Consider the following 26,032-nt stretch of genomic DNA (forward strand, 5'->3'; position numbering starts at 1 on the left):
TTGCCTGGCCTTGTATGCCAACAGGCCTGCTTTCATCCAGTAGGATCAGAGCAGGTAGCCACAGCTTTATTAATCAAGTGTTTTCTGTGTGGTCTTTTGAATTTGGACATCATTTAGGGCAGGGGTCTTCAAACTGTGGGGCGCGACCCCCAGGGGGGCCGTGGAGTGATGCAAAGGGGGTCGCGCCTTCCCAGTCACACTTCTGCCCAGGCCCAAGGGCTTCAGCCCCCCCCCCCCCTTCCCTCCGTCCTGTGTCTCAGCCCGGGCTGCTGCAGTGAAACTTGAGCTGCTGGGGGCTCAGCTGGGCAGTGTCTGGATTCCTATCTCCGGCACCCCCGTGTTTTTTCACAGGTCTTTAAAGACCATTTAACATGCCTTTGTAAACTGCTTACAGAGGCTTAGGTTTTTTTGCTGGTTCCAGTACCCCCTGGGTCCCCACTGTGCCTATTCCTTACATTTGGATTTTACATTCACTGCCGTAGTGTGAGAATGCATTTCATGGAAAGGAATACAAAGTTGGCTTCCTGGGGGCGCCGTGTGTGAAAGTTTATTGTGCTTTTGAAGCACCTGCTGCAGCGTTTCTTTCCCGGCAATTACCAGGCCTCACATAAATGTCAAGATAACTTGTGTGATTAATTATCTTCCTGGAGAGAGATCAGAATGTTGTATAGTTGAGGTTTTGACTTGGGTGATGTTAGTGCAGAGGGTTAATGTGCCTGCTGCAAAGAACGTGTACCATTACAGAGTGCGTATGATGTGAAGAGATCAGCAGGTTACTGCTTTCAAAAGAGACATCCTTTTGTTACTTGCAATTTATAACTTAAAGTCCTAATAGAGAATAGTGAGCTATTAACTTTCATCCTAGAACAGCATGCACACTACAAAGAATACATTATTAGACCATTGATTAATGTTGCAAAAAGGGTTAATTTGGCTAGAAATCAATTCTTATTATTAAAGAAAACTCCCAACTATGCTGTTTCTTTTTCGACTCTGAGTTTGTGCTTCTCCACACCAAGCACTCTTGAACTATACTGCCTACCAGTATGGATGACATGTGACTCCTATACTTTTAGTCCTTTGGCTTATGTAACATTTCCTATACACTGATTTACACACTTATGATTGATTGTCTCTGTGTAATGTGTGTGTGATGCAAAGTGCTCGGACACCCTACACTGGTATGAGTGGCACTATATAACTAATTCAGTGCATCTGAGAGTGTGGGGTTATGGAGACTTGGTCACTGTTAAAGGGTGCTAGTGAGAGAATCCGTGGTGGGGGTGGTCATTGTGGGGGGCACCAACAAACATGGTCGCACAGGGCACCACCAGCACTAAAGCCGGCCCTGGGAAGTATGCACAGATAAGCGCTGAAAATACCGCTTTAGGTGACTGTTTTTTTTTGTACCGACTGGGCCACCAAAATAATCTGCTGGCAACCCTAACCATAGGACTGGAAGTTTGTTGCAGGATCAGCACCTTATTTATTTCCTTCACCCTCGATCCCCGATTAATGCCGCAATAGTTTAACTTAGATCTTAAAGTCTACGCCCCGTCAATAATATGCTGAGTTACTTCATGGGTCTGGGAATGCACCCTGCATTCAGACAACTCATTCCTCATTCTCGCCCTTCATTGTCACGCTCACCCTGCACTCACAGTGATCACAATGCACTCACACTGAACACCATGCACTTGCACCATTCACCCGCTCACCTTGCACTCACAGTGATCACTCTGCTCTCAAAATGCACTTGTTCTGCTCACACTATACCTCAACCTGCAGTCACACGAGTACACTACTCATCCTGCACTCCTGTGACACTTCACTCACCTGTCCCCCTCACTACTCAATATGCAACTCACTCAAACAAGCCCATCAGTAATCATACATTCATTCATCCCATTCTGAACTTGCATCCGCACCCAAAATGAGAGAGGGCAGCAAGGGAGTGAGAGAATTTGATTGAAGAGGTCAGGGATGAGGAGAAATGTGAATTGCCGAAGAGAAGTGTGGACACGCAAGAAGTGAGTGTGATCCAAAGGTGAGGGCATCTGTTAGAACAAAGGGGAGATGTGAAAGAGGAATGGGGGGACTGGAGAGGTGTAAGATACAAATAGACAAAAATTTGAATGAAGAGACGAGGTGAATGAGAAGTGCTGAGGGGCACGGGAGGTGACAGGGCCAGAGAGGCCATGAGATAAATGTGAGAGACTGTTAGAGATGAGGGCAGTGAAAGGACAGAATGGCAAGAGGTGATTAAAGGTGAAGTGAGAGGTTGAATGGGGAGAGTTCAGAAGTTGTAAAAAGGGGTGAAAGAAAATGCCCTGCAAAGTGAGAGAGGGATCCGGGGTTAGGAGAGGAGAGAGGGATGGAAGGGAGGGGGTGAGAGGAAAGCTGCATGGGTAAAAGGCTTAACTCTACACAAAACCGCCAGGGTTTTAAGGGACCCCTGCTTCTTCCGGTCAGGGCCAGGTGAGCTTCTAATGTGGCAGCACGTATTGCTGCAGAGTGGAAGGCCCTTCACAAACGTTGACTTGAAATCTTTCTGATGATAATTGCTGTATTTTGGTTATAAATGGGTACTGATTGGGTGAAATCTTTCCTCAGCGTTACTGTGTGTAACAAATATCAAAATAATGAAGCAATGCTATCCCAAAATACGCGGCATCACATAACCTTATTTACATTTTCATCCCACGCAATTTAGTCAACAGGTTTAGACATTTTTGTCAAGAGGGGGTCCTTACGCCTCAAAATGTTGACAGGGGGGTCTCGGCATCCAAAAGTTTGAAGACCTCTGATTTAGGGCATGGATGGCATTGGATTGAGTTGGGGAAGTGTGTTTTTTGGGGTGGCCTTTGTGATGTTGTTTGGCCTGGCCATGTGGCTGGTGGCCATTTTGAAGCCTAGGCCTGCAAGCTTGCCTGGCCTTGTCTGCCAACAGGCCTGCTTTCATCCAGTAGGATCAGAGCAGGTAGCCACAGCTTTATTAATCAAGTGTTTTCTGTGTGGTCTGTTGAATTTAGACATCATTTAGGGCATGGATGGCATTGGATTGAGTTGGGGAAGTGTGTTTTTTGGGGTGGCCTTTGTGATGTTGTTGGGCCTGGCCATGTGGCTGGTGGCCATTTTGAAGCCTAGGCCTGCAAGCTTGCCTGGCCTTGTCTGCCAACAGGCCTGCTTTTTCATCCACTAGGATCAGAGCAGGTAGCCACAGCTTTATTAATCAAGTGTTTTCTGTGTGATCTGTTGAATTTAGACATCATTTAGGGCATGGATGGCATTGGATTGAGTTGGGGAAGTGTGTTTTTTGGGGTGGCCTTTGTGATGTTGGTGGGCCTGGCCATGTGGCTGGTGGCCATTTGCCTGCAAGCTTGCCTGGCCTTGTCTGCCAACAGGCCTGCTTTTTCATCCACTAGGATCAGAGCAGGTAGCCACAGCTTTATTAATCAAGTGTTTTCTGTGTGGTCTGTTGAATTTAGACATCATTTAGGGCATGGATGGCATTGGATTGAGTTGGGGAAGTGTGTGTTTTTGGGGTAGCCTTTGTGATGTTGTTGGGCCTGGCCATGTGGCTGGTGGCTATTTTGAAGCCTAGGCCTGCAAGCTTGCCTGGCCTTGTCTGCCAACAGGCCTGCTTTTTCACCCACTAGGATCAGAGCATGTAGCCACAGCTTTATTAATCAAGTGTTTTCTGTGTGATCTGTTGAATTTAGACATCATTTAGGGCATGGATGGCATTGGATTGAGTTGGGGAAGTGTGTTTTTTGGGGTGGCCTTTGTGATGTTGGTGGGCCTGGCCATGTGGCTGGTGGCCATTTTGAAGCCTAGGCCTGCAAGCTTGCCTGGCCTTGTCTGCCAACAGGCCTGCTTTTTCATCCACTAGGATCAGAGCAGGTAGCCACAGCTTTATTAATCAAGTGTTTTCTGTGTGGTCTGTTGAATTTAGACATCATTTAGGGCATGGATGGGATTGGATTGAGTTGGGAAGTGTGTTTTTTGGGGTGACCTTTGTGATGTTGGTGGGCCTGGCCATGTGGCTAGTGGCCATTTGCCTGCAAGCTTGCCTGGCCTTGTCTGCCAACAGGCCTGCTTTTTCATCCACTAGGATCAGAGCAGGTAGCCACAGCTTTATTAATCAAGTGTTTTCTGTGTGGTCTGTTGAATTTAGACATCATTTAGGGCATGGATGGCATTGGATTGAGTTGGGGAAGTGTGTTTTTTGGGGTAGCCTTTGTGATGTTGTTGGGCCTGGCCATGTGGCTGGTGGCCATTTTGAAGCCTAGGCCTGCAATCTTGCCTGGCCTTGTCTGCCAACAGGCCTGCTTTCATCCAGTAGGATCAGAGCAGGTAGCCACAGCTTTATTAATCAAGTGTTTTCTGTGTGGTCTGTTGAATTTAGACATCATTTAGGGCATGGATGGCATTGGATTGAGTTGGGGAAGTGTGTTTTTGGGGGGTGGCCTTTGTGATGTTGTTGGGCCTGGCCATGTGGCTGGTGGCCATTTTGAAGCCTAGGCCTGCAAGCTTGCCTGGCCTTGTGTGCCAACAGGCCTGCTTTCATCCAGTAGGATCAGAGCAGGTAGCCACAGCTTTATTAATCAAGTGTTTTCTGTGTGGTCTGTTGAATTTAGACATCATTTAGGGCATGGATGGCATTGGATTGAGTTGGGGAAGTGTGTTTTTTGGGGTGACCTTTGTGATGTTGGTGGGCCTGGCCATGTGGCTAGTGGCCATTTGCCTGCAAGCTTGCCTGGCCTTGTCTTCCAACAGGCCTGCTTTTTCATCCACTAGGATCAGAGCAGGTAGCCACAGCTTTATTAATCAAGTGTTTTCTGTGTGGTCTGTTGAATTTAGACATCATTTAGGGCAAGGATTGCATTGGATTGAGTTGGGGAAGTGTGTTTTTTGGGGTTGGCCTTTGTGATGTTGTTGGGCCTGGCCATGTGGCTGGTGGCCATTTTGAAGCCTAGGCCTGCAATCTTGCCTGGCCTTGTCGGCCAACAGGCCTGCTTTCATCCAGTAGGATCAGAGCAGGTAGCCACAGCTTTATTAATCAAGTGTTTTCTGTGTGGTCTGTTGAATTTAGACATCATTTAGGGCATGGATGGCATTGGATTGAGTTGGGGAAGTGTGTTTTTGGGGGGTGGCCTTTGTGATGTTGTTGGGCCTGGCCATGTGGCTGGTGGCCATTTTGAAGCCTAGGCCTGCAAGCTTGCCTGGCCTTGTGTGCCAACAGGCCTGCTTTCATCCAGTAGGATCAGAGCAGGTAGCCACAGCTTTATTAATCAAGTGTTTTCTGTGTGGTCTGTTGAATTTAGACATCATTTAGGGCATGGATGGCATTGGATTGAGTTGGGGAAGTGTGTTTTTTGGGGTGGCCTTTGTGATGTTGTTGGGCCTGGCCATGTGGCTGGTGGCCATATTGTAGCCTAGGCCTGCAAGCTTGCCTGGCCTTGTCTGCCAACAGGCCTGCATTTTCATCCACTAGGATCAGAGCAGGTAGCCACAGCTTTATTAATCAAGTGGTTTCTGTGTGGTCTGTTGAATTTAGACATCATTTAGGGCATGGATGGCATTGGATTGAGTTGGGGAAGTGTGTTTTTTGGGGGTGGCCTTTGTGATGTTGTTGGGCCTGGCCATGTGGCTGGTGGCCATTTTGAAGCCTAGGCCTGCAAGCTTGCCTGGCCTTGTCTGCCAACAGGTCTGCTTTTTCATCCACTAGGATCAGAGCAGGTAGCCACAGCTTTATTAATCAAGTGTTTTCTGTGTGGTCTGTTTAATTTAGACATCATTTAGGGCATGGATGGCATTGGATTGAGTTGGGGAAGTGTGTTTTTTGGGGGTGGCCTTTGTGATGTTGTTGGGCCTGGCCATGTGGCTGGTGGCCATTTTGAAGCCTAGGCCTGCAAGCTTGCCTGGCCTTGTCTGCCAACAGGCCTGCTTTTTCATCCACTAGGATCAGAGCAGGTAGCCACAGCTTTATTAATCAAGTGTTTTCTGTGTGATCTGTTGAATTTAGACATCATTTAGGGCATGGATGGCATTGGATTGAGTTGGGGAAGTGTGTTTTTTGGGGTGGCCTTTGTGATGTTGTTGGGCCTGGCCATGTGGCTGGTGGCCATTTTGAAGCCTAGTCCTGCAAGCTTGCCTGGCCTTGTCTGCCAACAGGCCTGCTTTCATCCAGTAGGATCAGAGCAGGTAGCCACAGCTTTATTAATCAAGTGTTTTCTGTGTGGTCTGTTGAATTTAGACATCATTTAGGGCATGGATGGCATTGGATTGAGTTGGGGAAGTGTGTTTTTTGGGGTGGCCTTTGTGATGTTGTTGGGCCTGGCCATGTGGCTGGTGGCCATTTTGAAGCCTAGGCCTGCAAGCTTGCCTGGCCTTGTCTGCCAACAGGCCTGCTTTTTCATCCACTAGGTTCAGAGCAGGTAGCCACAGCTTTATTAATCAAGTGTTTTCTGTGTGATCTGTTGAATTTAGACATCATTTAGGGCATGGATGGCATTGGATTGAGTTGGGGAAGTGTGTTTTTTGGGGTGGCCTTTGTGATGTTGGTGGGCCTGGCCATGTGGCTGGTGGCCATTTGCCTGCAAGCTTGCCTGGCCTTGTCTGCCAACAGGCCTGCTTTTTCATCCACTAGGATCAGAGCAGGTAGCCACAGCTTTATTAATCAAGTGTTTTCTGTGTGGTCTGTTGAATTTAGACATCATTTAGGGCATGGATGGCATTGGATTGAGTTGGAGAAGTGTGTTTTTTGGGGTAGCCTTTGTGATGTTGTTGGGCCTGGCCATGTGGCTGGTGGCCATTTTGAAGCCTAGGCCTGCAAGCTTGCCTGGCCTTTTCTGCCAACGGGCCTGCTTTTTCATCCACTAGGATCAGAGCAGGTAGCCACAGCTTTATTAATCAAGTGTTTTCTGTGTGATCTGTTGAATTTAGACATCATTTAGGGCATGGATGGCATTGGATTGAGTTGGGGAAGTGTGTTTTTTGGGGTGGCCTTTGTGATGTTGGTGGGCCTGGCCATGTGGCTGTTGGCCATTTTGAAGCCTAGGCCTGCAAGCTTGCCTGGCCTTGTCTGCCAACAGGCCTGCTTTTCATCCACTAGGATCAGAGCAGGTAGCCACAGCTTTATTAATCAAGTGTTTTCTGTGTGGTCTGTTGAATTTAGACATCATTTAGGGCATGGATGGGATTGGATTGAGTTGGGGAAGTGTGTTTTTTGGGGTGACCTTTGTGATGTTGGTGGGCCTGGCCATGTGGCTAGTGGCCATTTGCCTGCAAGCTTGCCTGGCCTTGTCTGCCAACAGGCCTGCTTTTTCATCCACTAGGATCAGAGCAGGTAGCCACAGCTTTATTAATCAAGTGTTTTCTGTGTGGTCTGTTGAATTTAGACATCATTTAGGGCATGGATGGCATTGGATTGAGTTGGGGAAGTGTGTTTTTTGGGGTAGCCTTTGTGATGTTGTTGGGCCTGGCCATGTGGCTGGTGGCCATTTTGAAGCCTAGGCCTGCAAGCTTGCCTGGTCTTGTCTGCCAACAGGCCTGCTTTCATCCAGTAGGATCAGAGCAGGTAGCCACAGCTTTATTAATCAAGTGTTTTCTTTGTGATCTGTTGAATTTAGACATCATTTAGGGCATGGATGGGATTGGATTGAGTTGGGGAAGTGTGTTTTTTGGGGAGACCTTTGTGATGTTGGTGGGCCTGGCCATGTGGCTAGTGGCCATTTGCCTGCAAGCTTGCCTGGCCTTGTCTGCCAACAGGCCTGCTTTTTCATCCACTAGGATCAGAGCAGGTAGCCACAGCTTTATTAATCAAGTGTTTTCTGTGTGGTCTGTTGAATTTAGACATCATTTAGGGCATGGATGGCATTGGAGTGAGTTGGGGAATTGTGTTTTTTGGGGTAGCCTTTGTGATGTTGTTGGGCCTGGCCATGTGGCTGGTGGTTATTTTGAAGCCTAGGCCTGCAAGCTTGCCTGGCCTTGTCTGCCAACAGGCCTGCTTTCATCCAGTAGGATCAGAGCAGGTAGCCACAGCTTTATTAATCAAGTGTTTTCTGTGTGGTCTGTTGAATTTAGACATCATTTAGGGCATGGATGGCATTGGATTGAGTTGGGGAAGTGTGTTTTTGGTGGGTGGCCTTTGTGATGTTGTTGGGCCTGGCCATGTGGCTGGTGGCCATTTTGAAGCCTAGGCCTGCAAGCTTGCCTGGCCTTGTGTGCCAACAGGCCTGCTTTCATCCAGTAGGTTCAGAGCAGGTAGCCACAGCTTTATTAATCAAGTGTTTTCTGTGTGGTCTGTTGAATTTAGACATCATTTAGGGCATGGATGGCATTGGATTGAGTTGGGGAAGTGTGTTTTTTGGGGTGGCCTTTGTGATGTTGTTGGGCCTGGCCATGTGGCTGGTGGCCATATTGTAGCCTAGGCCTGCAAGCTTGCCTGGCCTTGTCTGCCAACAGGCCTGCATTTTCATCCACTAGGATCAGAGCAGGTAGCCACAGCTTTATTAATCAAGTGTTTTCTGTGTGGTCTGTTGAATTTAGACCTCATTTAGGGCATGGATGGCATTGGATTGAGTTGGGGAAGTGTGTTTTTTGGGGGTGGCCTTTGTGATGTTGTTGGGCCTGGCCATGTGGCTAGTGGCCATTTTGAAGCCTAGGCCTGCAAGCTTGCCTGGCCTTGTCTGCCAACAGGCCTGCTTTCATCCAGTAGGATCAGAGCAGGTAGCCACAGCTTTATTAATCAAGTGTTTTCTGTGTGGTCTGTTGAATTTAGACATCATTTAGGGCATGGATGGCATTGGATTGAGTTGGGGAAGTGTGTTTTTTGGGGGTGGCCTTTGTGATGTTGTTGGGCCTGGCCATGTGGCTGGTGGCCATTTTGAAGCATAGGCCTGCAAGCTTGCCTGGCCTTGTCTGCCAACAGGCCTGCTTTTTCATCCACTAGGATCAGAGCAGGTAGCCACAGCTTTATTAATCAAGTGTTTTCTGTGTGGTCTGTTGAATTTAGACATCATTTAGGGCATGGATGGCATTGGATTGAGTTGGGGAAGTGTGTTTTTTGGGGGTGGCCTTTGTGATGTTGTTGGGCCTGGCCATGTGGCTGGTGGCCATTTTAAAGCCTAGGCCTGCAAGCTTGCCTGGCCTTGTCTGCCAACAGGCCTGCTTTCATCCAGTAGGATCAGAGCAGGTAGCCACAGCTTTATTAATCAAGTGTTTTCTGTGTGGTCTGTTGAATTTAGACATCATTTAGGGCATGGATGGCATTGGATTGAGTTGGGGAAGTGTGTTTTTTGGGGGTGGCCTTTGTGATGTTGTTGGGCCTGGCCATGTGGCTGGTGGCCATTTTGAAGCCTAGGCCTGCAAGCTTGCCTGGCCTTGTCTGCCAACAGGCCTGCTTTTTCATCCACTAGGATCAGAGCAGGTAGCCACAGCTTTATTAATCAAGTGTTTTCTGTGTGGTCTGTTGAATTTAGACATCATTTAGGGCAAGGATTGCATTGGATTGAGTTGGGGAAGTGTGTTTTTGGGGTTGGCCTTTGTGATGTTGTTGGGCCTGGCCATGTGGCTGGTGGCCATTTTGAAGCCTAGGCCTGCAAGCTTGCCTGGCCTTGTGTGCCAACAGGCCTGCTTTCATCCAGTAGGATCAGAGCAGGTAGCCACAGCTTTATTAATCAAGTGTTTTCTGTGTGGTCTGTTGAATTTAGACATCATTTAGGGCATGGATGGCATTGGATTGAGTTGGGGAAGTGTGTTTTTTGGGGTGACCTTTGTGATGTTGGTGGGCCTGGCCATGTGGCTAGTGGCCATTTGCCTGCAAGCTTGCCTGGCCTTGTCTTCCAACAGGCCTGCTTTTTCATCCACTAGGATCAGAGCAGGTAGCCACAGCTTTATTAATCAAGTGTTTTCTGTGTGGTCTGTTGAATTTAGACATCATTTAGGGCAAGGATTGCATTGGATTGAGTTGGGGAAGTGTGTTTTTGGGGTTGGCCTTTGTGATGTTGTTGGGCCTGGCCATGTGGCTGGTGGCCATTTTGAAGCCTAGGCCTGCAATCTTGCCTGGCCTTGTCGGCCAACAGGCCTGCTTTCATCCAGTAGGATCAGAGCAGGTAGCCACAGCTTTATTAATCAAGTGTTTTCTGTGTGGTCTGTTGAATTTAGACATCATTTAGGGCATGGATGGCATTGGATTGAGTTGGGGAAGTGTGTTTTTGGGGGGTGGCCTTTGTGATGTTGTTGGGCCTGGCCATGTGGCTGGTGGCCATTTTGAAGCCTAGGCCTGCAAGCTTGCCTGGCCTTGTGTGCCAACAGGCCTGCTTTCATCCAGTAGGATCAGAGCAGGTAGCCACAGCTTTATTAATCAAGTGTTTTCTGTGTGGTCTGTTGAATTTAGACATCATTTAGGGCATGGATGGCATTGGATTGAGTTGGGGAAGTGTGTTTTTTGGGGTGGCCTTTGTGATGTTGTTGGGCCTGGCCATGTGGCTGGTGGCCATATTGTAGCCTAGGCCTGCAAGCTTGCCTGGCCTTGTCTGCCAACAGGCCTGCATTTTCATCCACTAGGATCAGAGCAGGTAGCCACAGCTTTATTAATCAAGTGGTTTCTGTGTGGTCTGTTGAATTTAGACATCATTTAGGGCATGGATGGCATTGGATTGAGTTGGGGAAGTGTGTTTTTTGGGGGTGGCCTTTGTGATGTTGTTGGGCCTGGCCATGTGGCTGGTGGCCATTTTGAAGCCTAGGCCTGCAAGCTTGCCTGGCCTTGTCTGCCAACAGGTCTGCTTTTTCATCCACTAGGATCAGAGCAGGTAGCCACAGCTTTATTAATCAAGTGTTTTCTGTGTGGTCTGTTTAATTTAGACATCATTTAGGGCATGGATGGCATTGGATTGAGTTGGGGAAGTGTGTTTTTTGGGGGTGGCCTTTGTGATGTTGTTGGGCCTGGCCATGTGGCTGGTGGCCATTTTGAAGCCTAGGCCTGCAAGCTTGCCTGGCCTTGTCTGCCAACAGGCCTGCTTTTTCATCCACTAGGATCAGAGCAGGTAGCCACAGCTTTATTAATCAAGTGTTTTCTGTGTGGTCTGTTGAATTTAGACATCATTTAGGGCATGGATGGCATTGGATTGAGTTGGGGAAGTGTGTTTTTTGGGGTGGCCTTTGTGATGTTGTTGGGCCTGGCCATGTGGCTGGTGGCCATTTTGAAGCCTAGTCCTGCAAGCTTGCCTGGCCTTGTCTGCCAACAGGCCTGCTTTCATCCAGTAGGATCAGAGCAGGTAGCCACAGCTTTATTAATCAAGTGTTTTCTGTGTGGTCTGTTGAATTTAGACATCATTTAGGGCATGGATGGCATTGGATTGAGTTGGGGAAGTGTGTTTTTTGGGGTGGCCTTTGTGATGTTGTTGGGCCTGGCCATGTGGCTGGTGGCCATTTTGAAGCCTAGGCCTGCAAGCTTGCCTGGCCTTGTCTGCCAACAGGCCTGCTTTTTCATCCACTAGGTTCAGAGCAGGTAGCCACAGCTTTATTAATCAAGTGTTTTCTGTGTGATCTGTTGAATTTAGACATCATTTAGGGCATGGATGGCATTGGATTGAGTTGGGGAAGTGTGTTTTTTGGGGTGGCCTTTGTGATGTTGGTGGGCCTGGCCATGTGGCTGGTGGCCATTTGCCTGCAAGCTTGCCTGGCCTTGTCTGCCAACAGGCCTGCTTTTTCATCCACTAGGATCAGAGCAGGTAGCCACAGCTTTATTAATCAAGTGTTTTCTGTGTGGTCTGTTGAATTTAGACATCATTTAGGGCATGGATGGCATTGGATTGAGTTGGAGAAGTGTGTTTTTTGGGGTAGCCTTTGTGATGTTGTTGGGCCTGGCCATGTGGCTGGTGGCCATTTTGAAGCCTAGGCCTGCAAGCTTGCCTGGCCTTTTCTGCCAACAGGCCTGCTTTTTCATCCACTAGGATCAGAGCAGGTAGCCACAGCTTTATTAATCAAGTGTTTTCTGTGTGATCTGTTGAATTTAGACATCATTTAGGGCATGGATGGCATTGGATTGAGTTGGGGAAGTGTGTTTTTTGGGGTGGCCTTTGTGATGTTGGTGGGCCTGGCCATGTGGCTGTTGGCCATTTTGAATCCTAGGCCTGCAAGCTTGCCTGGCCTTGTCTGCCAACAGGCCTGCTTTTTCATCCACTAGGATCAGAGCAGGTAGCCACAGCTTTATTAATCAAGTGTTTTCTGTGTGGTCTGTTGAATTTAGACATCATTTAGGGCATGGATGGGATTGGATTGAGTTGGGGAAGTGTGTTTTTTGGGGTGACCTTTGTGATGTTGGTGGGCCTGGCCATGTGGCTAGTGGCCATTTGCCTGCAAGCTTGCCTGGCCTTGTCTGCCAACAGGCCTGCTTTTTCATCCACTAGGATCAGAGCAGGTAGCCACAGCTTTATTAATCAAGTGTTTTCTGTGTGGTCTGTTGAATTTAGACATCATTTAGGGCATGGATGGCATTGGATTGAGTTGGGGAAGTGTGTTTTTTGGGGTAGCCTTTGTGATGTTGTTGGGCCTGGCCATGTGGCTGGTGGCCATTTTGAAGCCTAGGCCTGCAAGCTTGCCTGGTCTTGTCTGCCAACAGGCCTGCTTTCATCCAGTAGGATCAGAGCAGGTAGCCACAGCTTTATTAATCAAGTGTTTTCTTTGTGATCTGTTGAATTTAGACATCATTTAGGGCATGGATGGGATTGGATTGAGTTGGGGAAGTGTGTTTTTTGGGGAGACCTTTGTGATGTTGGTGGGCCTGGCCATGTGGCTAGTGGCCATTTGCCTGCAAGCTTGCCTGGCCTTGTCTGCCAACAGGCCTGCTTTTTCATCCACTAGGATCAGAGCAGGTAGCCACAGCTTTATTAATCAAGTGTTTTCTGTGTGGTCTGTTGAATTTAGACATCATTTAGGGCATGGATGGCATTGGAGTGAGTTGGGGAATTGTGTTTTTTGGGGTAGCCTTTGTGATGTTGTTGGGCCTGGCCATGTGGCTGGTGGTTATTTTGAAGCCTAGGCCTGCAAGCTTGCCTGGCCTTGTCTGCCAACAGGCCTGCTTTCATCCAGTAGGATCAGAGCAGGTAGCCACAGCTTTATTAATCAAGTGTTTTCTGTGTGGTCTGTTGAATTTAGACATCATTTAGGGCATGGATGGCATTGGATTGAGTTGGGGAAGTATGTTTTTTGGGGTGGCCTTTGTGATGTTGTTGGGCCTGGCCTTGTGGCTGGTGGCCATTTTGAAGCCTAGGCCTGCAAGCTTGCCTGGCCTTGTCTGCCAACAGGCCTGCTTTTTCATCCACTAGGATCAGAGCAGGTAGCCACAGCTTTATTAATCAAGTGTTTTCTGTGTGGTCTGTTGAATTTAGACATCATTTAGGGCAAGGATTGCATTGGATTGAGTTGGGGAAGTGTGTTTTTTGGGGTTGGCCTTTGTGATGTTGTTGGGCCTGGCCATGTGGCTGGTGGCCATTTTGAAGCCTAGGCCTGCAATCTTGCCTGGCCTTGTCTGCCAACAGGCCTGCTTTCATCCAGTAGGATCAGAGCAGGTAGCCACAGCTTTATTAATCAAGTGTTTTCTGTGTGGTCTGTTGAATTTAGACATCATTTAGGGCATGGATGGCATTGGATTGAGTTGGGGAAGTGTGTTTTTGGTGGGTGGCCTTTGTGATGTTGTTGGGCCTGGCCATGTGGCTGGTGGCCATTTTGAAGCCTAGGCCTGCAAGCTTGCCTGGCCTTGTGTGCCAACAGGCCTGCTTTCATCCAGTAGGTTCAGAGCAGGTAGCCACAGCTTTATTAATCAAGTGTTTTCTGTGTGGTCTGTTGAATTTAGACATCATTTAGGGCATGGATGGCATTGGATTGAGTTGGGGAAGTGTGTTTTTTGGGGTGGCCTTTGTGATGTTGTTGGGCCTGGCCATGTGGCTGGTGGCCATATTGTAGCCTAGGCCTGCAAGCTTGCCTGGCCTTGTCTGCCAACAGGCCTGCATTTTCATCCACTAGGATCAGAGCAGGTAGCCACAGCTTTATTAATCAAGTGTTTTCTGTGTGGTCTGTTGAATTTAGACCTCATTTAGGGCATGGATGGCATTGGATTGAGTTGGGGAAGTGTGTTTTTTGGGGGTGGCCTTTGTGATGTTGTTGGGCCTGCCCATGTGGCTAGTGGCCATTTTGAAGCCTAGGCCTGCAAGCTTGCCTGGCCTTGTCTGCCAACAGGCCTGCTTTCATCCAGTAGGATCAGAGCAGGTAGCCACAGCTTTATTAATCAAGTGTTTTCTGTGTGGTCTGTTGAATTTAGACATCATTTAGGGCATGGATGGCATTGGATTGAGTTGGGGAAGTGTGTTTTTTGGGGGTGGCCTTTGTGATGTTGTTGGGCCTGGCCATGTGGCTGGTGGCCATTTTGAAGCCTAGGCCTGCAAGCTTGCCTGGCCTTGTCTGCCAACAGGCCTGCTTTTTCATCCACTAGGATCAGAGCAGGTAGCCACAGCTTTATTAATCAAGTGTTTTCTGTGTGGTCTGTTGAATTTAGACATCATTTAGGGCATGGATGGCATTGGATTGAGTTGGGGAAGTGTGTTTTTTGGGGGTGGCCTTTGTGATGTTGTTGGGCCTGGCCATGTGGCTGGTGGCCATTTTAAAGCCTAGGCCTGCAAGCTTGCCTGGCCTTGTCTGCCAACAGGCCTGCTTTCATCCAGTAGGATCAGAGCAGGTAGCCACAGCTTTATTAATCAAGTGTTTTCTGTGTGGTCTGTTGAATTTAGACATCATTTAGGGCATGGATGGCATTGGATTGAGTTGGGGAAGTGTGTTTTTTGGGGGTGGCCTTTGTGATGTTGTTGGGCCTGGCCATGTGGCTGGTGGCCATTTTGAAGCCTAGGCCTGCAAGCTTGCCTGGCCTTGTCTGCCAACAGGCCTGCTTTTTCATCCACTAGGATCAGAGCAGGTAGCCACAGCTTTATTAATCAAGTGTTTTCTGTGTGGTCTGTTGAATTTAGACATCATTTAGGGCAAGGATTGCATTGGATTGAGTTGGGGAAGTGTGTTTTTGGGGTTGGCCTTTGTGATGTTGTTGGGCCTGGCCATGTGGCTGGTGGCCATTTTGAAGCCTAGGCCTGCAAGCTTGCCTGGCCTTGTGTGCCAACAGGCCTGCTTTCATCCAGTAGGATCAGAGCAGGTAGCCACAGCTTTATTAATCAAGTGTTTTCTGTGTGGTCTGTTGAATTTAGACATCATTTAGGGCATGGATGGCATTGGATTGAGTTGGGGAAGTGTGTTTTTTGGGGTGACCTTTGTGATGTTGGTGGGCCTGGCCATGTGGCTAGTGGCCATTTGCCTGCAAGCTTGCCTGGCCTTGTCTTCCAACAGGCCTGCTTTTTCATCCACTAGGATCAGAGCAGGTAGCCACAGCTTTATTAATCAAGTGTTTTCTGTGTGGTCTGTTGAATTTAGACATCATTTAGGGCAAGGATTGCATTGGATTGAGTTGGGGAAGTGTGTTTTTGGGGTTGGCCTTTGTGATGTTGTTGGGCCTGGCCATGTGGCTGGTGGCCATTTTGAAGCCTAGGCCTGCAATCTTGCCTGGCCTTGTCGGCCAACAGGCCTGCTTTCATCCAGTAGGATCAGAGCAGGTAGCCACAGCTTTATTAATCAAGTGTTTTCTGTGTGGTCTGTTGAATTTAGACATCATTTAGGGCATGGATGGCATTGGATTGAGTTGGGGAAGTGTGTTTTTGGGGGGTGGCCTTTGTGATGTTGTTGGGCCTGGCCATGTGGCTGGTGGCCATTTTGAAGCCTAGGCCTGCAAGCTTGCCTGGCCTTGTGTGCCAACAGGCCTGCTTTCATCCAGTAGGATCAGAGCAGGTAGCCACAGCTTTATTAATCAAGTGTTTTCTGTGTGGTCTGTTGAATTTAGACATCATTTAGGGCATGGATGGCATTGGATTGAGTTGGGGAAGTGTGTTTTTTGGGGTGGCCTTTGTGATGTTGTTGGGCCTGGCCATGTGGCTGGTGGCCATATTGTAGCCTAGGCCTGCAAGCTTGCCTGGCCTTGTCTGCCAACAGGCCTGCATTTTCATCCACTAGGATCAGAGCAGGTAGCCACAGCTTTATTAATCAAGTGGTTTCTGTGTGGTCTGTTGAATTTAGACATCATTTAGGGCATGGATGGCATTGGATTGAGTTGGGGAAGTGTGTTTTTTGGGGGTGGCCTTTGTGATGTTGTTGGGCCTGGCCATGTGGCTGGTGGCCATTTTGAAGCCTAGGCCTGCAAGCTTGCCTGGCCTTGTCTGCCAACAGGTCTGCTTTTTCATCCACTAGGATCAGAGCAGGTAGCCACAGCTTTATTAATCAAGTGTTTTCTGTGTGGTCTGTTTAATTTAGACATCATTTAGGGCATGGATGGCATTGGATTGAGTTGGGGAAGTGTGTTTTTTGGGGGTGGCCTTTGTGATGTTGTTGGGCCTGGCCATGTGGCTGGTGGCCATTTTGAAGCCTAGGCCTGCAAGCTTGCCTGGCCTTGTCTGCCAACAGGCCTGCTTTTTCATCCACTAGGATCAGAGCAGGTAGCCACAGCTTTATTAATCAAGTGTTTTCTGTGTGATCTGTTGAATTTAGACATCATTTAGGGCATGGATGGCATTGGATTGAGTTGGGGAAGTGTGTTTTTTGGGGTGGCCTTTGTGATGTTGTTGGGCCTGGCCATGTGGCTGGTGGCCATTTTGAAGCCTAGTCCTGCAAGCTTGCCTGGCCTTGTCTGCCAACAGGCCTGCTTTCATCCAGTAGGATCAGAGCAGGTAGCCACAGCTTTATTAATCAAGTGTTTTCTGTGTGGTCTGTTGAATTTAGACATCATTTAGGGCATGGATGGCATTGGATTGAGTTGGGGAAGTGTGTTTTTTGGGGTGGCCTTTGTGATGTTGTTGGGCCTGGCCATGTGGCTGGTGGCCATTTTGAAGCCTAGGCCTGCAAGCTTGCCTGGCCTTGTCTGCCAACAGGCCTGCTTTTTCATCCACTAGGTTCAGAGCAGGTAGCCACAGCTTTATTAATCAAGTGTTTTCTGTGTGATCTGTTGAATTTAGACATCATTTAGGGCATGGATGGCATTGGATTGAGTTGGGGAAGTGTGTTTTTTGGGGTGGCCTTTGTGATGTTGGTGGGCCTGGCCATGTGGCTGGTGGCCATTTGCCTGCAAGCTTGCCTGGCCTTGTCTGCCAACAGGCCTGCTTTTTCATCCACTAGGATCAGAGCAGGTAGCCACAGCTTTATTAATCAAGTGTTTTCTGTGTGGTCTGTTGAATTTAGACATCATTTAGGGCATGGATGGCATTGGATTGAGTTGGAGAAGTGTGTTTTTTGGGGTAGCCTTTGTGATGTTGTTGGGCCTGGCCATGTGGCTGGTGGCCATTTTGAAGCCTAGGCCTGCAAGCTTGCCTGGCCTTTTCTGCCAACAGGCCTGCTTTTTCATCCACTAGGATCAGAGCAGGTAGCCACAGCTTTATTAATCAAGTGTTTTCTGTGTGATCTGTTGAATTTAGACATCATTTAGGGCATGGATGGCATTGGATTGAGTTGGGGAAGTGTGTTTTTTGGGGTGGCCTTTGTGATGTTGGTGGGCCTGGCCATGTGGCTGTTGGCCATTTTGAAGCCTAGGCCTGCAAGCTTGCCTGGCCTTGTCTGCCAACAGGCCTGCTTTTTCATCCACTAGGATCAGAGCAGGTAGCCACAGCTTTATTAATCAAGTGTTTTCTGTGTGGTCTGTTGAATTTAGACATCATTTAGGGCATGGATGGGATTGGATTGAGTTGGGGAAGTGTGTTTTTTGGGGTGACCTTTGTGATGTTGGTGGGCCTGGCCATGTGGCTAGTGGCCATTTGCCTGCAAGCTTGCCTGGCCTTGTCTGCCAACAGGCCTGCTTTTTCATCCACTAGGATCAGAGCAGGTAGCCACAGCTTTATTAATCAAGTGTTTTCTGTGTGGTCTGTTGAATTTAGACATCATTTAGGGCATGGATGGCATTGGATTGAGTTGGGGAAGTGTGTTTTTTGGGGTAGCCTTTGTGATGTTGTTGGGCCTGGCCATGTGGCTGGTGGCCATTTTGAAGCCTAGGCCTGCAAGCTTGCCTGGTCTTGTCTGCCAACAGGCCTGCTTTCATCCAGTAGGATCAGAGCAGGTAGCCACAGCTTTATTAATCAAGTGTTTTCTTTGTGATCTGTTGAATTTAGACATCATTTAGGGCATGGATGGGATTGGATTGAGTTGGGGAAGTGTGTTTTTTGGGGAGACCTTTGTGATGTTGGTGGGCCTGGCCATGTGGCTAGTGGCCATTTGCCTGCAAGCTTGCCTGGCCTTGTCTGCCAACAGGCCTGCTTTTTCATCCACTAGGATCAGAGCAGGTAGCCACAGCTTTATTAATCAAGTGTTTTCTGTGTGGTCTGTTGAATTTAGACATCATTTAGGGCATGGATGGCATTGGAGTGAGTTGGGGAATTGTGTTTTTTGGGGTAGCCTTTGTGATGTTGTTGGGCCTGGCCATGTGGCTGGTGGTTATTTTGAAGCCTAGGCCTGCAAGCTTGCCTGGCCTTGTCTGCCAACAGGCCTGCTTTCATCCAGTAGGATCAGAGCAGGTAGCCACAGCTTTATTAATCAAGTGTTTTCTGTGTGGTCTGTTGAATTTAGACATCATTTAGGGCATGGATGGCATTGGATTGAGTTGGGGAAGTATGTTTTTTGGGGTGGCCTTTGTGATGTTGTTGGGCCTGGCCTTGTGGCTGGTGGCCATTTTGAAGCCTAGGCCTGCAAGCTTGCCTGGCCTTGTCTGCCAACAGGCCTGCTTTTTCATCCACTAGGATCAGAGCAGGTAGCCACAGCTTTATTAATCAAGTGTTTTCTGTGTGGTCTGTTGAATTTAGACATCATTTAGGGCAAGGATTGCATTGGATTGAGTTGGGGAAGTGTGTTTTTTGGGGTTGGCCTTTGTGATGTTGTTGGGCCTGGCCATGTGGCTGGTGGCCATTTTGAAGCCTAGGCCTGCAATCTTGCCTGGCCTTGTCTGCCAACAGGCCTGCTTTCATCCAGTAGGATCAGAGCAGGTAGCCACAGCTTTATTAATCAAGTGTTTTCTGTGTGGTCTGTTGAATTTAGACATCATTTAGGGCATGGATGGCATTGGATTGAGTTGGGGAAGTGTGTTTTTGGTGGGTGGCCTTTGTGATGTTGTTGGGCCTGGCCATGTGGCTGGTGGCCATTTTGAAGCCTAGGCCTGCAAGCTTGCCTGGCCTTGTGTGCCAACAGGCCTGCTTTCATCCAGTAGGTTCAGAGCAGGTAGCCACAGCTTTATTAATCAAGTGTTTTCTGTGTGGTCTGTTGAATTTAGACATCATTTAGGGCATGGATGGCATTGGATTGAGTTGGGGAAGTGTGTTTTTTGGGGTGGCCTTTGTGATGTTGTTGGGCCTGGCCATGTGGCTGGTGGCCATATTGTAGCCTAGGCCTGCAAGCTTGCCTGGCCTTGTCTGCCAACAGGCCTGCATTTTCATCCACTAGGATCAGAGCAGGTAGCCACAGCTTTATTAATCAAGTGTTTTCTGTGTGGTCTGTTGAATTTAGACCTCATTTAGGGCATGGATGGCATTGGATTGAGTTGGGGAAGTGTGTTTTTTGGGGGTGGCCTTTGTGATGTTGTTGGGCCTGGCCATGTGGCTAGTGGCCATTTTGAAGCCTAGGCCTGCAAGCTTGCCTGGCCTTGTCTGCCAACAGGCCTGCTTTCATCCAGTAGGATCAGAGCAGGTAGCCACAGCTTTATTAATCAAGTGTTTTCTGTGTGGTCTGTTGAATTTAGACATCATTTAGGGCATGGATGGCATTGGATTGAGTTGGGGAAGTGTGTTTTTTGGGGGTGGCCTTTGTGATGTTGTTGGGCCTGGCCATGTGGCTGGTGGCCATTTTGAAGCCTAGGCCTGCAAGCTTGCCTGGCCTTGTCTGCCAACAGGCCTGCTTTTTCATCCACTAGGATCAGAGCAGGTAGCCAGAGCTTTATTAATCAAGTGTTTTCTGTGTGGTCTGTTGAATTTAGACATCATTTAGGGCATGGATGGCATTGGATTGAGTTGGGGAAGTGTGTTTTTTGGGGGTGGCCTTTGTGATGTTGTTGGGCCTGGCCATGTGGCTGGTGGCCATTTTAAAGCCTAGGCCTGCAAGCTTGCCTGGCCTTGTCTGCCAACAGGCCTGCTTTCAACCAGTAGGATCAGAGCAGGTAGCCACAGCTTTATTAATCAAGTGTTTTCTGTGTGGTCTGTTGAATTTAGACATCATTTAGGGCATGGATGGCATTGGATTGAGTTGGGGAAGTGTGTTTTTTGGGGGTGGCCTTTGTGATGTTGTTGGGCCTGGCCATGTGGCTGGTGGCCATTTTGAAGCCTAGGCCTGCAAGCTTGCCTGGCCTTGTCTGCCAACAGGCCTGCTTTTTCATCCACTAGGATCAGAGCAGGTAGCCACAGCTTTATTAATCAAGTGTTTTCTGTGTGATCTGTTGAATTTAGACATCATTTAGGGCATGGATGGCATTGGATTGAGTTGGGGAAGTGTGTTTTTGGGGGGTGGCCTTTGTGATGTTGTTGGGCCTGGCCATGTGGCTGGTGGCCATTTTGAAGCCTAGGCCTGCAAGCTTGCCTGGCCTTGTGTGCCAACAGGCCTGCTTTCATCCAGTAGGATCAGAGCAGGTAGCCACAGCTTTATTAATCAAGTGTTTTCTGTGTGGTCTGTTGAATTTAGACATCATTTAGGGCATGGATGGCATTGGATTGAGTTGGGGAAGTGTGTTTTTTGGGGTGACCTTTGTGATGTTGGTGGGCCTGGCCATGTGGCTAGTGGCCATTTGCCTGCAAGCTTGCCTGGCCTTGTCTTCCAACAGGCCTGCTTTTTCATCCACTAGGATCAGAGCAGGTAGCCACAGCTTTATTAATCAAGTGTTTTCTGTGTGGTCTGTTGAATTTAGACATCATTTAGGGCAAGGATTGCATTGGATTGAGTTGGGGAAGTGTGTTTTTGGGGTTGGCCTTTGTGATGTTGTTGGGCCTGGCCATGTGGCTGGTGGCCATTTTGAAGCCTAGGCCTGCAATCTTGCCTGGCCTTGTCGGCCAACAGGCCTGCTTTCATCCAGTAGGATCAGAGCAGGTAGCCACAGCTTTATTAATCAAGTGTTTTCTGTGTGGTCTGTTGAATTTAGACATCATTTAGGGCATGGATGGCATTGGATTGAGTTGGGGAAGTGTGTTTTTGGGGGGTGGCCTTTGTGATGTTGTTGGGCCTGGCCATGTGGCTGGTGGCCATTTTGAAGCCTAGGCCTGCAAGCTTGCCTGGCCTTGTGTGCCAACAGGCCTGCTTTCATCCAGTAGGATCAGAGCAGGTAGCCACAGCTTTATTAATCAAGTGTTTTCTGTGTGGTCTGTTGAATTTAGACATCATTTAGGGCATGGATGGCATTGGATTGAGTTGGGGAAGTGTGTTTTTTGGGGTGGCCTTTGTGATGTTGTTGGGCCTGGCCATGTGGCTGGTGGCCATATTGTAGCCTAGGCCTGCAAGCTTGCCTGGCCTTGTCTGCCAACAGGCCTGCATTTTCATCCACTAGGATCAGAGCAGGTAGCCACAGCTTTATTAATCAAGTGGTTTCTGTGTGGTCTGTTGAATTTAGACATCATTTAGGGCATGGATGGCATTGGATTGAGTTGGGGAAGTGTGTTTTTTGGGGGTGGCCTTTGTGATGTTGTTGGGCCTGGCCATGTGGCTGGTGGCCATTTTGAAGCCTAGGCCTGCAAGCTTGCCTGGCCTTGTCTGCCAACAGGTCTGCTTTTTCATCCACTAGGATCAGAGCAGGTAGCCACAGCTTTATTAATCAAGTGTTTTCTGTGTGGTCTGTTTAATTTAGACATCATTTAGGGCATGGATGGCATTGGATTGAGTTGGGGAAGTGTGTTTTTTGGGGGTGGCCTTTGTGATGTTGTTGGGCCTGGCCATGTGGCTGGTGGCCATTTTGAAGCCTAGGCCTGCAAGCTTGCCTGGCCTTGTCTGCCAACAGGCCTGCTTTTTCATCCACTAGGATCAGAGCAGGTAGCCACAGCTTTATTAATCAAGTGTTTTCTGTGTGATCTGTTGAATTTAGACATCATTTAGGGCATGGATGGCATTGGATTGAGTTGGGGAAGTGTGTTTTTTGGGGTGGCCTTTGTGATGTTGTTGGGCCTGGCCATGTGGCTGGTGGCCATTTTGAAGCCTAGTCCTGCAAGCTTGCCTGGCCTTGTCTGCCAACAGGCCTGCTTTCATCCAGTAGGATCAGAGCAGGTAGCCACAGCTTTATTAATCAAGTGTTTTCTGTGTGGTCTGTTGAATTTAGACATCATTTAGGGCATGGATGGCATTGGATTGAGTTGGGGAAGTGTGTTTTTTGGGGTGGCCTTTGTGATGTTGTTGGGCCTGGCCATGTGGCTGGTGGCCATTTTGAAGCCTAGGCCTGCAAGCTTGCCTGGCCTTGTCTGCCAACAGGCCTGCTTTTTCATCCACTAGGTTCAGAGCAGGTAGCCACAGCTTTATTAATCAAGTGTTTTCTGTGTGATCTGTTGAATTTAGACATCATTTAGGGCATGGATGGCATTGGATTGAGTTGGGGAAGTGTGTTTTTTGGGGTGGCCTTTGTGATGTTGGTGGGCCTGGCCATGTGGCTGGTGGCCATTTGCCTGCAAGCTTGCCTGGCCTTGTCTGCCAACAGGCCTGCTTTTTCATCCACTAGGATCAGAGCAGGTAGCCACAGCTTTATTAATCAAGTGTTTTCTGTGTGGTCTGTTGAATTTAGACATCATTTAGGGCATGGATGGCATTGGATTGAGTTGGAGAAGTGTGTTTTTTGGGGTAGCCTTTGTGATGTTGTTGGGCCTGGCCATGTGGCTGGTGGCCATTTTGAAGCCTAGGCCTGCAAGCTTGCCTGGCCTTTTCTGCCAACAGGCCTGCTTTTTCATCCACTAGGATCAGAGCAGGTAGCCACAGCTTTATTAATCAAGTGTTTTCTGTGTGATCTGTTGAATTTAGACATCATTTAGGGCATGGATGGCATTGGATTGAGTTGGGGAAGTGTGTTTTTTGGGGTGGCCTTTGTGATGTTGGTGGGCCTGGCCATGTGGCTGTTGGCCATTTTGAAGCCTAGGCCTGCAAGCTTGCCTGGCCTTGTCTGCCAACAGGCCTGCTTTTTCATCCACTAGGATCAGAGCAGGTAGCCACAGCTTTATTAATCAAGTGTTTTCTGTGTGGTCTGTTGAATTTAGACATCATTTAGGGCATGGATGGGATTGGATTGAGTTGGGGAAGTGTGTTTTTTGGGGTGACCTTTGTGATGTTGGTGGGCCTGGCCATGTGGCTAGTGGCCATTTGCCTGCAAGCTTGCCTGGCCTTGTCTGCCAACAGGCCTGCTTTTTCATCCACTAGGATCAGAGCAGGTAGCCACAGCTTTATTAATCAAGTGTTTTCTGTGTGGTCTGTTGAATTTAGACATCATTTAGGGCATGGATGGCATTGGATTGAGTTGGGGAAGTGTGTTTTTTGGGGTAGCCTTTGTGATGTTGTTGGGCCTGGCCATGTGGCTGGTGGCCATTTTGAAGCCTAGGCCTGCAAGCTTGCCTGGTCTTGTCTGCCAACAGGCCTGCTTTCATCCAGTAGGATCAGAGCAGGTAGCCACAGCTTTATTAATCAAGTGTTTTCTTTGTGATCTGTTGAATTTAGACATCATTTAGGGCATGGATGGGATTGGATTGAGTTGGGGAAGTGTGTTTTTTGGGGAGACCTTTGTGATGTTGGTGGGCCTGGCCATGTGGCTAGTGGCCATTTGCCTGCAAGCTTGCCTGGCCTTGTCTGCCAACAGGCCTGCTTTTTCATCCACTAGGATCAGAGCAGGTAGCCACAGCTTTATTAATCAAGTGTTTTCTGTGTGGTCTGTTGAATTTAGACATCATTTAGGGCATGGATGGCATTGGAGTGAGTTGGGGAAGTGTGTTTTTTGGGGTAGCCTTTGTGATGTTGTTGGGCCTGGCCATGTGGCTGGTGGTTATTTTGAAGCCTAGGCCTGCAAGCTTGCCTGGCCTTGTCTGCCAACAGGCCTGCTTTCATCCAGTAGGATCAGAGCAGGTAGCCACAGCTTTATTAATCAAGTGTTTTCTGTGTGGTCTGTTGAATTTAGACATCATTTAGGGCATGGATGGCATTGGATTGAGTTGGGGAAGTATGTTTTTTGGGGTGGCCTTTGTGATGTTGTTGGGCCTGGCCTTGTGGCTGGTGGCCATTTTGAAGCCTAGGCCTGCAAGCTTGCCTGGCCTTGTCTGCCAACAGGCCTGCTTTTTCATCCACTAGGATCAGAGCAGGTAGCCACAGCTTTATTAATCAAGTGTTTTCTGTGTGGTCTGTTGAATTTAGACATCATTTAGGGCAAGGATTGCATTGGATTGAGTTGGGGAAGTGTGTTTTTTGGGGTTGGCCTTTGTGATGTTGTTGGGCCTGGCCATGTGGCTGGTGGCCATTTTGAAGCCTAGGCCTGCAATCTTGCCTGGCCTTGTATGCCAACAGGCCTGCTTTCATCCAGTAGGATCAGAGCAGGTAGCCACAGCTTTATTAATCAAGTGTTTTCTGTGTGGTCTGTTGAATTTAGACATCATTTAGGGCATGGATGGCATTGGATTGAGTTGGGGAAGTGTGTTTTTGGTGGGTGGCCTTTGTGATGTTGTTGGGCCTGGCCATGTGGCTGGTGGCCATTTTGAAGCCTAGGCCTGCAAGCTTGCCTGGCCTTGTGTGCCAACAGGCCTGCTTTCATCCAGTAGGTTCAGAGCAGGTAGCCACAGCTTTATTAATCAAGTGTTTTCTGTGTGGTCTGTTGAATTTAGACATCATTTAGGGCATGGATGGCATTGGATTGAGTTGGGGAAGTGTGTTTTTTGGGGTGGCCTTTGTGATGTTGTTGGGCCTGGCCATGTGGCTGGTGGCCATATTGTAGCCTAGGCCTGCAAGCTTGCCTGGCCTTGTCTGCCAACAGGCCTGCATTTTCATCCACTAGGATCAGAGCAGGTAGCCACAGCTTTATTAATCAAGTGTTTTCTGTGTGGTCAGTTGAATTTAGACCTCATTTAGGGCATGGATGGCATTGGATTGAGTTGGGGAAGTGTGTTTTTTGGGGGTGGCCTTTGTGATGTTGTTGGGCCTGGCCATGTGGCTGGTGGCCATTTTGAAGCCTAGGCCTGCAAGCTTGCCTGGCCTTGTCTGCCAACAGGCCTGCTTTCATCCAGTAGGATGAGAGCAGGTAGCCACAGCTTTATTAATCAAGTGTTTTCTGTGTGGTCTGTTGAATTTAGACATCATTTAGGGCATGGATGGCATTGGATTGAGTTGGGGAAGTGTGTTTTTTGGGGGTGGCCTTTGTGATGTTGTTGGGCCTGGCCATGTGGCTGGTGGCCATTTTGAAGCCTAGGCCTGCAAGCTTGCCTGGCCTTGTCTGCCAACAGGCCTGCTTTTTCATCCACTAGGATCAGAGCAGGTAGCCACAGCTTTATTAATCAAGTGTTTTCTGTGTGGTCTGTTGAATTTAGACATCATTTAGGGCATGGATGGCATTGGATTGAGTTGGGGAAGTGTGTTTTTTGGGGGTGGCCTTTGTGATGTTGTTGGGCCTGGCCATGTGGCTGGTGGCCATTTTAAAGCCTAGGCCTGCAAGCTTGCCTGGCCTTGTCTGCCAACAGGCCTGCTTTCATCCAGTAGGATCAGAGCAGGTAGCCACAGCTTTATTAATCAAGTGTTTTCTGTGTGGTCTGTTGAATTTAGACATCATTTAGGGCATAGATGGCATTGGATTGAGTTGGGGAAGTGTGTTTTTTGGGGGTGGCCTTTGTGATGTTGTTGGGCCTGGCCATGTGGCTGGTGGCCATTTTGAAGCCTAGGCCTGCAAGCTTGCCTGGCCTTGTCTGCCAACAGGCCTGCT

This window comes from Triturus cristatus, chromosome 1_1 (genome assembly GCF_964204655.1).
Source record: "Triturus cristatus chromosome 1_1, aTriCri1.1, whole genome shotgun sequence".
Taxonomy (NCBI): domain Eukaryota; kingdom Metazoa; phylum Chordata; class Amphibia; order Caudata; family Salamandridae; genus Triturus; species Triturus cristatus.